Source organism: Mirounga leonina, unplaced genomic scaffold, assembly GCF_011800145.1.
Source record: "Mirounga leonina isolate KUSES-001 unplaced genomic scaffold, KU_Mleo_1.0 Mir_82, whole genome shotgun sequence".
NCBI lineage: Eukaryota > Metazoa > Chordata > Mammalia > Carnivora > Phocidae > Mirounga > Mirounga leonina.
In genome coordinates this window covers 56,878,709-56,891,777 of record NW_023270825.1, presented here as the reverse complement: position 1 = coordinate 56,891,777, position 13,069 = coordinate 56,878,709, and the positions used below count along the sequence as shown (strand labels likewise).

General features: G+C 37.7%; 1 long non-coding RNA gene across 4 annotated transcripts in view; it reads left to right on the top strand.

The window, feature by feature from the left end:
* The window catches only part of LOC118002110, a 76,884-nt gene that overhangs the window by 17,938 nt on the left and 45,877 nt on the right, over positions 1 to 13,069 (top strand). For 2 of the 4 annotated variants that reach the window (XR_004676944.1, XR_004676943.1), the window contains one exon: positions 738 to 773. The exons of 1 other annotated variant lie outside the window; for it this stretch is intronic. This is a non-coding gene — a long non-coding RNA (uncharacterized LOC118002110). Of the gene's footprint in view, positions 1 to 652; positions 774 to 13,069 lie in introns of those variants that run through there. One more of the 4 variants, XR_004676942.1, reaches the window with a different exon arrangement.

Genomic DNA, 13,069 nt, shown 5'->3' with positions numbered 1-13,069 from the left:
ATATTATCACTTATACCCTTTACTTCAACTCTTTTACCTCCTTTCTGCCTTTTAACTTCTGTCAGATATCTATTTACTTTAAAATTATCAGTTGATAATAGTTATATTCTGTTTAAAGAAGGCAATATAACATTGTGGTTAAGAATGTAAACATTAGAGCCAAGCTGCCTGGTTTCAAATCCAGGCCATAGAACATCCTAGCTGTATGAACTGGCAAGTTACTCAATCTCTTTGTGCCTCACTTTCCTCAGCTGTAAAATGGGGATAATAATGGTACTTATTTCACAAGATTATTATGATGCTTAAATAATTTAATATATGTAAAACATTTAAAATAGGACTTGGTACATAATAAGTACTATATGAGTAATTTCTATTAGTGTTAAAATTTTTCTGTAATTGTAGTTAACTCTTCCATGCTTTCAATTTATTTTAAAAGTTAAAACCATTAAACAACTTTTTTTTTTTTTAAAGAGTTTATTTATTTGAGAGAGAATGAGAGAGAGCACATGAGAGGGGGGAGGGTCAGAGGGAGAAGCAGACTCCCTGCCGAGCAGGGAGCCCGATGCGGGACTCGATCCAGGGACTCCAGGATCATGACCTGAGCCGAAGGCAGTCGCTTAACCAACTGAGCCACCCAGGCGCCCCATTAAACAACTTTTAACTGTTTAACTTATTATGATTATATAATACAGAACCAAATAGTATATATTGTGATTGTATTTCTTTGTGTTCAGAGTCATCACCCTGAGGATAATGCTTCTGGGATCAAGGTAAATGGATTATTTTTTCTTCTACGTAAATTTCTCAAAATTATGTAATATTTTAATTTTCTTTATAATTGAACCTTGACTTTCTTATGTATTGTTTTTCCTTTTAGAGTTAGGACTTAACTGTTTTTTCTTCTGATTAACAAAAGAATAAGAAACCTTCATTCTGAAAATTATCTGCCTTCTCTGTCATACTGGGTTACAAAATCTACTTTCTTCTTGGTGACAGTCCTTTTAGAGCCTTTTGTCTTTCTGATCCACTTGGAATCTGTTACTCTCTAGGTTGGCTGCAGAGTTATCATTCTGGATTTTTTGTTTCTTTGCTATGATCCTGGGGTAGATCTTCTGTTTCTTAGATCCAGTGTTTTCTTTGTTTCTCACTTCATTTTACTGAATAACATTTTCAGTATCTTCAGAACATTGCCTGATAACAAATTTTATGGTTCTTAAGTGTCTGAAATTTTTTTTTTTTTGATCCTTATACTTGATGGACCTGTGGATATAGAATTTTAAATTCGAAACATTTTTCCTTCAGAACTTTAAAGACATGCCATATTGCCTTCTAGAATTTCGTGCTGTTACTGAGAAGCTTGATGCCAGTTTATTTCTTGCCTTTCTGGGAGGTTTTAAGATATTTTCCTTATACAACTTATGCTCAGAAATCTAAAGAATATGTCTAGATATTGATCTTATTTTTTTCATTTGTTAGCCATTTGTATATCTTCTTTGGAGAAATGTCTGTTCATGTCTTCTGCCCATCTCTTGACTGGATTTTTTGTTTTTTGTGTGTTGAGTTTGATAAGTTCTTTATAGATTTTTGGATACTATCCCTTTATCTGATATGTAATTTGCCAATATTTTCTCCCATTCCATAGGTTGCCTTTTAGTTTTGTTGATTGTTTCCTTTGCTGTGCAAAAGCTTTTTATCTTGATGAAGTCCCAATAGTTCATTTTTGCTTTTGTTTTCCTTGCCTCTGGAGATGTGTCTAGTAAGAAGCTGCTGTGGCCAAGGTCAAAGAGATTGCTGCCTGTGTTCTCCTCTAGGATTTTGATGGGTTCCTGTCTCATATTGATTATTTCCTCTATATTTTCTTGCTTTTCTTTCTCTGGAACTTCTCTTAGTCTGATATTGAATCTCTTAATTTATTCTCCATTTCTTGTATCATTTGTTCTTCTGTATTTTTCTCTCTTTTTGCTGTATGTTCTAGGAAATGTCCTTGTCTTTATTTTTCAGTCCTTCTTTTGAAAAATGTTTTCAGCAGTCATATTTATTTTCAAAGAACTCTGTTCCTTTAGTGTTCTTTGTTTCTATGGCATCCTGTTCATGTTTTATAGATACATTATCCTAAAATTCTGTAAAGATACTAGTTAGAATTTTTTTACATTGTCTTCTTCCTGAATATTCTTTGGGACTAATAATCTTTGAGAATGATCTCTGAAATTAGTTTCTTTTTCTTTCTTTCTTTCTTTTTTTTTTCTTCCCTGCTCCCAGTTTTCTTTATATGTTTGGAAATTCTTCAAACTTGTTTTTAAGAATAAAGAATACATTGATGATTACTGGAAGCTGATGTGAGTTTTCTCTGTTATTGAATAAATAGATATACTTCTGATAGGTTTCCTTTCTGAGTGGAAGGCTGACTGAGGGCTCTGTCTCTGTGGGTGAGTTACATCAACTGGAAAGCTTAGTTTAGGATGTATAGGCAGGGGCCTGGATGCTCTCAGTGTTCCTTCATTGCTCTTTGACTTTACTCTGGTTCTTATCACTCAGTCAATCACTAAATCTAGCTAGCTGGCCAGTATAAATCTCTGAAAAGCTTAGATAGATTTATTGGTTGTCTTTTGTTGTGTAGGAAACTTCCTAAGGTTTAGCGAAGCTTAGTGGCTTAAAACAGCAACCATTTACTTAGCTCACCATCTTGTGGATCAGGAGATTAGGCTGGGATTAACTGGATGGTTTTGGTCTCAGCCTGGCTCCCTCATGCATTTCTGTTCAGCTGTTTAACTAGATGGCTGTGTTTATGAGAGTGATGAGCTCTTGGCTGAGGCATTGGGGGCAGTTGGGCCTTGTGTCTCTCTCATCCTGCAGCAGGCTAATCTAAACTTATTCACATGACAGTTTCAGGGATCTAAGCAAGGTAGCAGAATTGCAAGGACTTCTGAAATACAGACTTAAAACTGGCTTAGAACTTACAGTGTCACTTCTGTTGGACTCTTGGCAAAACAAGTGAAAAAGCCAGCTTAGATTCAGGGAATAAGGGAATAGACTGTACCTTTTGATGGGAAGAGCTATGAAGTCATATTGCAAAGGGTCTTAATTCAAAGAGAGGTAGAGAATTATGTTCAGCCATCTTTTCTAAGGAATTGATATATTACATTATATATTTAAAAATTTACTTTTGAAAATAAAGTTTTACAGGTTCCTTTGTGTGTGTGTGTGCGTGTGTATGTGTGTGTGTGTGTGTGTGTATATGTATGTATCTATATAACCTGTATACAGTTGACCCTTGAACAATGTCGGGGTTAGAGGTGCTGACCCTGAAAAGTTGAAAATCTGCATATAACTCTTGACTCTCCCAAAACTTTACTAATAGCCTGCTGTTGACTGGAAGCCTTACTGGTAACATAAACAGTTAATTAACACCTACTTTGTATGTTATATGTATTATATATTATATTCTTATAATACAGTAAGGTAGAGAAAAGAAAATGTTATTAAGAAAATCATAAGGAAGAGAAAATACATTTACTGTGCTGTAAAAAAATTCCGCATGTAGGTGGACTTGCACAGTTGAAACCATTTTGTTTAAGGTCAGCTGTCTGTCTTTGAGAGCTCCCTCACCCTCATTCCCTGTATGCTATGCAAAGCCAAGTCCTGTCAGTTTTACTTTCTAACTACTCTGCAATTCATCCTTTTTTTTTTTTTTTTTTCCTGCTGCTACCACACTAGCATAATAATAATCTGGACATAGATTATTATCCAAGATTCTACTCATGTACCATTGCAATAATATTTTAACCAATTTTTGGGCGCCTGGGTGGCTCAGTTGGTTAAGCGACTGCCTTCGGCTCAGGTCATGATCCTGGAGTCCCTGGATCGAGTCCCGCATCGGGCTCCCTGCTCGGCAGGGAGTCTACTTCTCCCTCTCCCACTCCCCCTGCTTGTGTTCCCTCTCTCGCTGTGTCTTTCTCTGTCAAATAAATAAATAAAATCTTTAAAAAAAAAAAAATATTTTAACCAATTTTTACAATAGCATCATTCATCTACCCCTTGTAACCCCCCCTCCACCCCTACACATATCAGAAGTTAATTCTCCATACTACAACTGGGGTCTTCCTTTTATAATGCAAATCTGATCACATCCTCTTCTCTTTAAAAAGTGTCAATAACTTTTTGTGACCCTCAAGGTGAAGATCATAATTCTTACTGTAGCCTACAAGGAAATGCTATTATTGTTGAGATCTTAGAAATGTTTAAATGTGTGAGACAGTTTCTTTTTTTTTTGTCAAACGTTTATTCTGTATTTCTTTTTTTTTTATTCTTATGTTAATCCCCATACATTACATCATTAGTTTTAGATGAAGTGTTCCATGATTCATGGTTTGTGCATAACACCCAGTGCTTCATGCAGAATGTGCCCTCCTCAATACCCACCACCAGGCTAACCCATCCTCCCACCCCCCTCCCCTCCAGAACCCTGTTTGTTTTTCAGAGTCCATCGTCTCTCATGGTTCGTCTACCCCTCCGATTTCCCCCGCTTCATTCTTCCCCTCCCGCTACCTTCTTCTTCTTTTTTTTTTTCTTAACATATATTGCATTATTTGTTTCAGAGGTACAGATCTGAGATTCAACAGTCTTGCACAATTCACAGCGCTTACCAGAGCACATACCCTCCCCAATATCTATCACCCAGTCACTCCATCCCTCCCACCCCACCCCCCCACTCCAACAACACTCAGTTTGTTTCCTGCAATTAAGAATTCCTCATATCAGTGAGATCATATGATACATGTCTTTCTCTGTTTGACTTATTTCACTCAACATAATACCCTCCAGTTCCATCCACGTCGTTGCAAATGGCAAGATCTCATTCCTTTTGATGGCTGCATAATATTCCATTGTATATATATACCACATCTTCTTTATCCATTCATCTGTCGATGGACATCTTGGCTCTTTCCACAGTTTGGCTATTGTGGACATTGCTGCTATAAACATAGGGGTGCACGTACCCCTTCGGATCCCTACTTTTGTATCTTTGGGGTAAATACCCAGTAGTGCAATTGCTGGATCATATGGTAGCTCTATTTTCAACTTTTTGAGGAACCTCCATACAGTTTTCCAGAGTGGCTGCACCAGCTTGCATTCCCACCAACAGTGTAGGAGGGTTCCCCTTTCTCCGCATCCCACCAACATCTGTCTTTTCCTGACTTGTTAATTTTAGCCATTCTGACTGGTGTGAGGTGGTATCTCATTGAGGTTTTGATTTGGATTTCCCTGATGCCGAGCGATATTGAGCACTTTTTCATGTGTCTGTTGGCCATTTGGATGTCTTCTTTGGAAAAATGTCTGTTCATGTCTTCTGCCCATTTCTTGATTGGATTCTTTGTTCTTTGGGTGTTGAGTTTGATGAGTTCTTTATAGATTTTGGATACTAGCCCTTTATCTGATATGTCATTTGCAAATATCTTCTCCCATTCTGTCGGTTGTCTTTTGGTTTTGTTGACTGTTTCCTTTGCTTTGCAAAAGCTTTTTATCTTGATGAAGTCCCAATAGTTCATTTTTGCCCTTGCTTCCCTTGCCTTTGGCGATGTTTCTAGGAAGAAGTTGCTTCGGCTGAGGTCAAAGAGGTTGCTGCCTGTGTTCTCCTTTAGGATTTTGATGGACTCCTGTGTGTGAGACAGTTTCTAATATGGCATGGTTTTGAACTCATTTAAGGACTGGTGGCTCAGTTGGTTAAGCATCTGCCTTCGGCTCAGGTCATGATCCCACGGTCCTGGGATCGAGTCCCACATCAGGCTCCCTGCTTAGTGGGGAGACTGCTTCTCCCTCTCCCTCTGCTGCTACTGCCCTCTCTCCCTCTGTGTTTGTCAAATAAATAAATAAAATCTTCAAAAAAAATAAAAAAATGATACTCTTCTAAATTAATGTTTAGTTAGTGAAGGCAAACATAGATTTTACATAGGTGGATAAATTTGTAAAATTAATGGACATTTTTAATTGCTCATTATTTGTGTGTTATAGACACTGTTTTTCTGTTAATCATTTTCTTTTTTTCCCACTTTATTGAGGTACAATTGACATATAACATTGTGTAAGGTTAAGGTGTACGGTGTGATGATTTGATACAGATATATATTGTGAAAGGACTACCACAATAGGGTTAGTTAACACCTTTATCACCTCACATAATCACTGTTTTTGTGTCTGTTGGTGAGAACATTTAAGATATATTCTTTTTTTTTTAAAGATTTTATTTGAGAGAGCACGTGTGTGCGCATGAGCAGAAGGGAGGAGCAGAGGGAGAAGGAGAAGCAGATGCCCAGCCAAGCAGGGAGCCTGATGTGGGGTCAGTCCCAGGTCTCCGGGATCATGACCTGAGTTGAAGGCGGATGCTTAACCGATTTAGCCACCCAGGTGCCCCTTAAGATCTATTCTTGTAGCAGTTTTCAGATATATAATATGGTATTTTTAACTATAGTCACCATACTGTACATTAGATCAACAGAACTTATTCATCTTATAACTGAAGTTTGTACCTTTGACCAGCATCTTCCCATTTCCCCCACCTTGCAGCCCCTTATGGCACCTGCCCACCACTGTTCTGCTCTGTTTCTATTAGCTTGCCTTTTTTCAGATACCATATGTAGTGAGGTTATATAGTATTTGTCTTTCTCTGTCTGACTTATGTCATTTAGTATAATGCCCTCAAGATCCATCCATGTTGTAGTAAATGGCAGGATTTCCTTCTCATGGCTGAATAATATTCTGTTGTGTGTGTGCGCATTTGTGTGCGCATATATATATATATATATATATATATGTAATTGGATATGTATAAGTGACATACAATATTAGTTTCAGGAAGCAGTAGTGATTCGACATTTATATATGTTACTCAGTGCTCACAATAAGTGTAGTCATCATCTGTCACCCTACAACATTATTAAAATATTATTGACTATACTCCATATGCTGTACTTTTCATCTCTGTGATTTATTTTATAAATGGAAGTTTGTATCTCTTGATCTCCTTCACCTATTTGCCAATTCCCTACACCCCTCCAATCTAGCAACCCCCAGTTTGTTCTCTGTATTTATGAGTCTGTTTCTGTTTTGTTTTGTTTGTTTGCCTCCCCCCCCTTTTTTTAAGATTCCACATATAAGTGAAATCATATGGTATTTGCCTTTTTCTGTCTGACTTATTTCACTTAGTGTAATACCCTCTAGGTCCATCCATGTTGTCACAAATGGCAAGATGTCATTCTTTTTTTTATGTTGAGTAATATTCCATTGTATATGTATGTTTACCCCATCTTCTTTATCCATTCATCTTTTGATGGACACTTAGGTTGCTTCCATATTTTTACTGTTGTAAACAATGCCACAGTAAACATAGGTGTGTATATATCTTTTCAAATGAATGTTTTTGTTTTCTTTAGATAAACAGAAGTGGAGTTGCTAGATTGTATGATATTTCTGTTTTTAATTTTTTGAGGAACTTCCATACCGTTTTCCAGGGTGGCCACACCAGTTTACGTTATCACAAAGAGTGTACAAGTCTTCCCTTTTCTCCACATCCTTGCCAAAATTTTTGTCTTTTTGTTACTAGCCATTCTAACAGGTGTGAGGTGTTAGTTATCTCATTGTGGTTTTGATTTGCATTTCCCTGATGATTAGTGATGTTGAGCATCTCTTCATATACCTGTTGGCCATTTGTTATGTCTTCTTTGGAAAAATTTCTCTTAAGGTCCTCTGCCCATTTTTTAAATTGGATTATTTTTTGCTATTGTATGAGTTCCTTGTGTGTATATTTTAATAGTAACCCATTACCAATATGTGGTTTGCAGATATTTTCTTGCATTCTGTAGGTTGCCTTTTTATTTTGTTGATTGTTTCTTTTGCTGTGCAGAAATTTTTAGTTTGAAGTTGTCCCACTTACTTATTTTTCTTTTTTTGCTTATACTTTTGGTGTGATATAAAATCATTTCCAAAACCAATATCAAGGAACTTTTCCCCTATGTTTTCTTCTAGGGGTTGTGTATTTTCCCTTTTCTTGTTTCTTTATTGTTAGACCACTTGCCTCCAAAATGGGTATTGCAGTTCTGTGAGGTGTCTTAGGAAGATTTTGCAGAAAATAGATTTTTTTTTGAGAATCTTTAGGCTGGGTGATGGAGAGTGTGCTTTGTAGTAGGTGTCTAATGCTGTAGTTTGCAATGTTCTCCTTTTTCTCCCAACCTCCTCCTACCCAGACCACTAGCCAAACACAATTGCTTTTATTTTTCTGCTTGTCTGTCCTTTTGTCAATAACCAAAATATATTTGTTCACTCCTGAGAACAGATTATGCAAGATTCTAATCATCTAGTCCAAATGGTAACTATTGTAGCTCTGTTGCAGCTAGAAGACCTTCAAAAGGTTTTTAGCTGAACAAAGGAAAAATATCTTCGTTTATTTTCTTTTGGATAGAATGGGGAACTTTTTGCTTATTTATTTTGGAGTGGAATGTGAGTCCTTTTAGGTGTATTAGGATTTTTCCAGGGACAATTTTGGGGTAAAGAAACTACTGCGTACATCAAAAGAATATAAGGATTTGTGCTGCCCAGCAGTCTACAAGATTTTATCCAAAGATTTCCATTTTAAAAAGGCTGTTAAATAGAACTACTACATAAATAATTAAAAGATAATTTAATGTAAATTTCAGAGGACACTAATGCAGTAAGTTGGTAAGTGGGACTTTCCTGTTCCCTCTGATTTGGGGCTGAGGTCTTAGAGCTGAGAAGAGAATATATTAGTGCCTGGAAATTCTAAAGAGGGATACTGCTCTGTTTGTGTAGAACTTGTTATGGTTATGGTCTCTGCCATGGAAGCAGTTCTAGGCAGTTCCTGGTATATGGTGGCTCTGTGCAGTTCATATAACTGCCAACTCATTTACAGCTGCTTGGTGATTGTTGGATCCAGTGTTCCTCACTGCAGCTGTAGCCAGGTCAGGAGCCTACGAGATGCAGCCATGAAGGCACTGCCCTCATAGGGGCCCTGACCTAGTTGCTGGTCCATGAGATTCTTTCTTTCTTTTTTTTTTTTCATATTTTTATTTAAATTCTAGTTAGTTAACATATAGTGTAATATTGGTTTTAGGAGTAGAATTTAGTGATTCATCACTTACATGTAATACCCAGTGCGCAACACAACAAGTGCCCTCATGCATTTAGCCCATCCCCCCTCCCACCTCCCCTCCAGTAACCCTCGGTTTGTTCTCTGTAATTAAGTCTTTTTTTTTTTTTTTGAATATTTTATTTATTTATTTGACAGAGACACAGCGAGAGAGGGAACACAAGCAGGGGGAGTGCGAGAGGGAGGAGGAGGCTTCCCGCGGAGCAGGGAGCCCGATGCGGGGCTCGATCCCAGGACCCTGGGATCATGACCCGAGCTGAAGGCAGGCGCTTAACGATTGAGCCACCCAGGTGCCCCTGTAATTAAGAGTCTCTTATGGTTTGCTTCCCTCTCTTTTTTAATTCCCTTCCCCTATGTTCATCTGTTTTGTTCCTAAATTCCTCATAGAAATGAAATCATATGGTATTTGTCTTTTTCTGACTGACTTACTTTGCTTAGTATAATACTCTCTAACTTCATCCACACCGTTGCAAATGGCAGGATTTCATTCTTTTGGATGGCTAAGTAATATTCCATTATATATGTATATACACATACACACACACATATATATAGAGAGAGAGAGCACGTCTTCTTTATCAGTTCATCAGTTGATGGACATTTGGACTCTTTCCATAATTTGGCTATTGTTGTTAATGCTGCTATAAACATCAGGGTGCATGTGCCCATTCAAATCCATAGTTTTGTATCCTTTGGGTAAATATCTAGTAGTACAGTTGCTGGGTCCTAAGATAATTCTATGTTTAACTTTTAGAGGAACCTCCAAACTGTTCTCCAGAGTGGCTGCACCCATTTGCATTCCTACCAACAGTGTAAGAGGGTTCCCCTTTCTCTGTATCCTCGCCAACACCTGTTGTTTCCTGTGTTGTTAATTTTAGCCATTCTAACAGGTGTGAGGTGGTATCTCATTGTGGTTTTGATTTTTATTTCCCTGATGATGAGTGATGTTGAGAGCATTTTTTCATGTGTCTGTTAGCCATCTGGATGTCTTCTTTGGAGATGTCTTCTGCCCATTTCTTAACTGGATTATTTGTTTTCTGGGTGTTGAGTTTGATAAGTTCATTATAGATTTTAGATACTAACGTTTATCAGATATTTGCACTTGCAAATATTTTCTCCCATTCCATAGGCTGCCTTTTAGTTCTAGTAAGAAGTTGATTTGGCTGAGTCAAAGAAGTTGTTGCCTGTGTTCTCCTCTAGGATTTTAATGGCTCCCTGTCTCACATTTAGGTCTTTCATCCATTTTTTTAAAGATTTTATTGGGCACCTGGGTGGCTCAGTTGGTTAAGCGACTGCCTTCGGCTCAGGTCATGATCCTGGAGTCCCTGGATGGAGTCCTGCATCGGGCTCCCTGCTCAGCAGGGAGCCTGCTTCTCTCTCTGACCCTCCCCCCTCTCATGTGCTCTCTCTCTCTCTCATTCTCTCTGTCTCAAATAAATAAATAAAATCTTTAAAAAAAAAAAAAAGATTTTATTTTTTTTGTCAGAGGTAGAGAGCACAAGCAGGGGGAGTGGCAGGCAGAGAGAAGCAGTCTCCCCACGAGCAAGGAGCCTGATGTGGGACTTGATTCCAGGACCCTGGGATTGTGACCTGAGCCAAAGGCAGACACTTAACCAACTGAGCCACCCAGGCATCCGGTCTTTCTTCTATTTTGAATTTATTTTTGTGTATTGTGTAAGAAAGTGGTCTAGATTCATTCTTCTGCATGTTGCTGTCCATTTTTCTCAAAACCATTTGTTGAAGAGACTGTCTTTTTTCCATTGGATATTCTTTCCTGCTTTGTGGAAGATGAGTTGGCCATATAGTTGTGGGTCCATTTCTCGGTTCTCTCTTCTGTTCATTGATCTATGTGTCTGTGTTTGTGCCAGTACCATACTGTCTTGATTACTACAGCTTTGTAATAGAGCTTGAAGTCCGGAATTGTGATGCCTCCAGTTTTGTTTTTCAAGATTGCTTTGGCTATTCAGGGTCTTTTGTGGTTCTATATAAATTTTAGGATTGTTTGTCCTAGCTCTGAGAAAAATGCTGGTGGTATTTTGATAGGGATTGCATTAAAGGTTTGATTGCTTTGGGTAGTTTAGAAATTTTAACAATGTTTGTTCTGGGGCGCTTGGGTGGCTCAGTCATTAAGTGTCTGCCTTCGGCTCAGGTTGTGGTCCCAGGGTCCTGGGATCAAGTCCTGCATCAGGCTCCCTGCTCAGCAGGAAGCCTGCTTCTCCCTCTCTCACTCCCCTTGCTTGTGTTCCTTCTCTCGCTGTGTCTATCTCTGTCAAATAAGTAAATAAAATCTTAAAAACAAAACAAAACAATGTTTGTTCTTTCAGTCCATGAACGTGGAATTATTTCCCATTTTTTTGTGTCCAATTTCTTTCATAAGCGTTCTATAGTTTTCAGAGTACAAATCTTTTACCTCTCTAGTTAGGTTTATTTCTAGGTATCTTACTGTTTTTTGGTGAAATTGTAAATGGGATTGATTCCTTGATTTCATTTTCTGCTGCTTCATTAATGGTGTATAGAAATGCAACAGATTTCTGTACATCGATTTTATATCCTGTGACTCTGCTAAATTCGTGTATCAGTTCTATCAATTTTTTGGTGGAATCTTCTGGATTTTCTATATAGAGTATCATGTCATCTGTGAATAGTGAAAGTTTGACTTCTTGCTGATTCGGATGCCTTTTATTGTTATCTGATTGCTGAGGCTAGGACTTCTAGTATATGTTAAATAGTAATGGTGAGAGTGGACATCCCTGTCTTGTTCCTGACCATAGAGGAAAAACTCTCAGGTTTGCCCCCGTTGAGGGTGATGTTAGCTGTGGAGCTGTGGGTCTTTCGTATATGGCCTTTATGATGTTGAGCTATGTACTCTATCTCTACTTTGTTGAGGGTGATTTTTTTTTTTTTTGTAACAGAAGTACATCAATAAGGCTGTTGGTTACAGGAGCAGAAATCAGAAAAACACAGATAAATAACTGAGTCATATCTGTATTGAAACAGTAAAATAGAGATCTAGCAACTTCTGCGAGAGCTGCCTGAATCCAGATCTTAAAAAAAAAAGAAATTTTTTTTATCTGATTAGATTCTATGTAAGTTTTGTACAAGCTTGTTTTTAAGTATAAGTGAGGTTTAGGTTATGGGGAGTAGTGCTCTGGTTTGTCAGTTTAACGTGAGACAATTTTTCCTGCTTCCATTCTCTATACATATCTACTTGAAATCCTTATCTTGGTGGCTACAGTTGTTGCACCAGTGATTCTATTTGAAGTTTCCAGTATAATTCTTGTCCACTTGAGCTATAAGAACTGACAGGATCTTCTGTTGCTATCATGACTCCTTTAGGCACAGGGAGTGCAGTTAGTTTTTGTATCTGTCTGGAAAGGAAGGCTCACTAAGATAGTGTTTATTTTATAGAGTAATAATCTTTTCTTAAATGTTGTTCTCACTTCTATTCCAAAAAGTGCCACTGCCAAATAAAAACTTCACTTTTAAGAGGAAACATGTACTAGACAGCCAGGATTTAGTGTAAGGTTCATGCTGTTGGCTTCTGGTGGCTTTGAAGTAAGCTATTAATGTGTGGTTATGAAAAAAATAAAATAGCACAGAGTTCCTATTAAAAAAAAAGAAATCTAATAGGTTAAAGAGAGATTCATGTGCATACATGGAGAGACAGAGGGAGAGAGAAATACCACCTTCTTTTCCAGGTTTATGCTTTTCATCATGAACCTGAGAGAATAATCCAGTCTGTATAAATAACTGTAGGCCTCACTGAGTTTCTGTTGACTTTTTGGAGAGAAGTTGTATTGAAATTCTCATAGTCACTACTACCTCTGCCTATTAAGTAGATAGTGGGAGCAGCCTTCTTTCTCTCTAAGCAAAAGGTGGGTGTTTGAATTAGAGATACAGAATGCATAG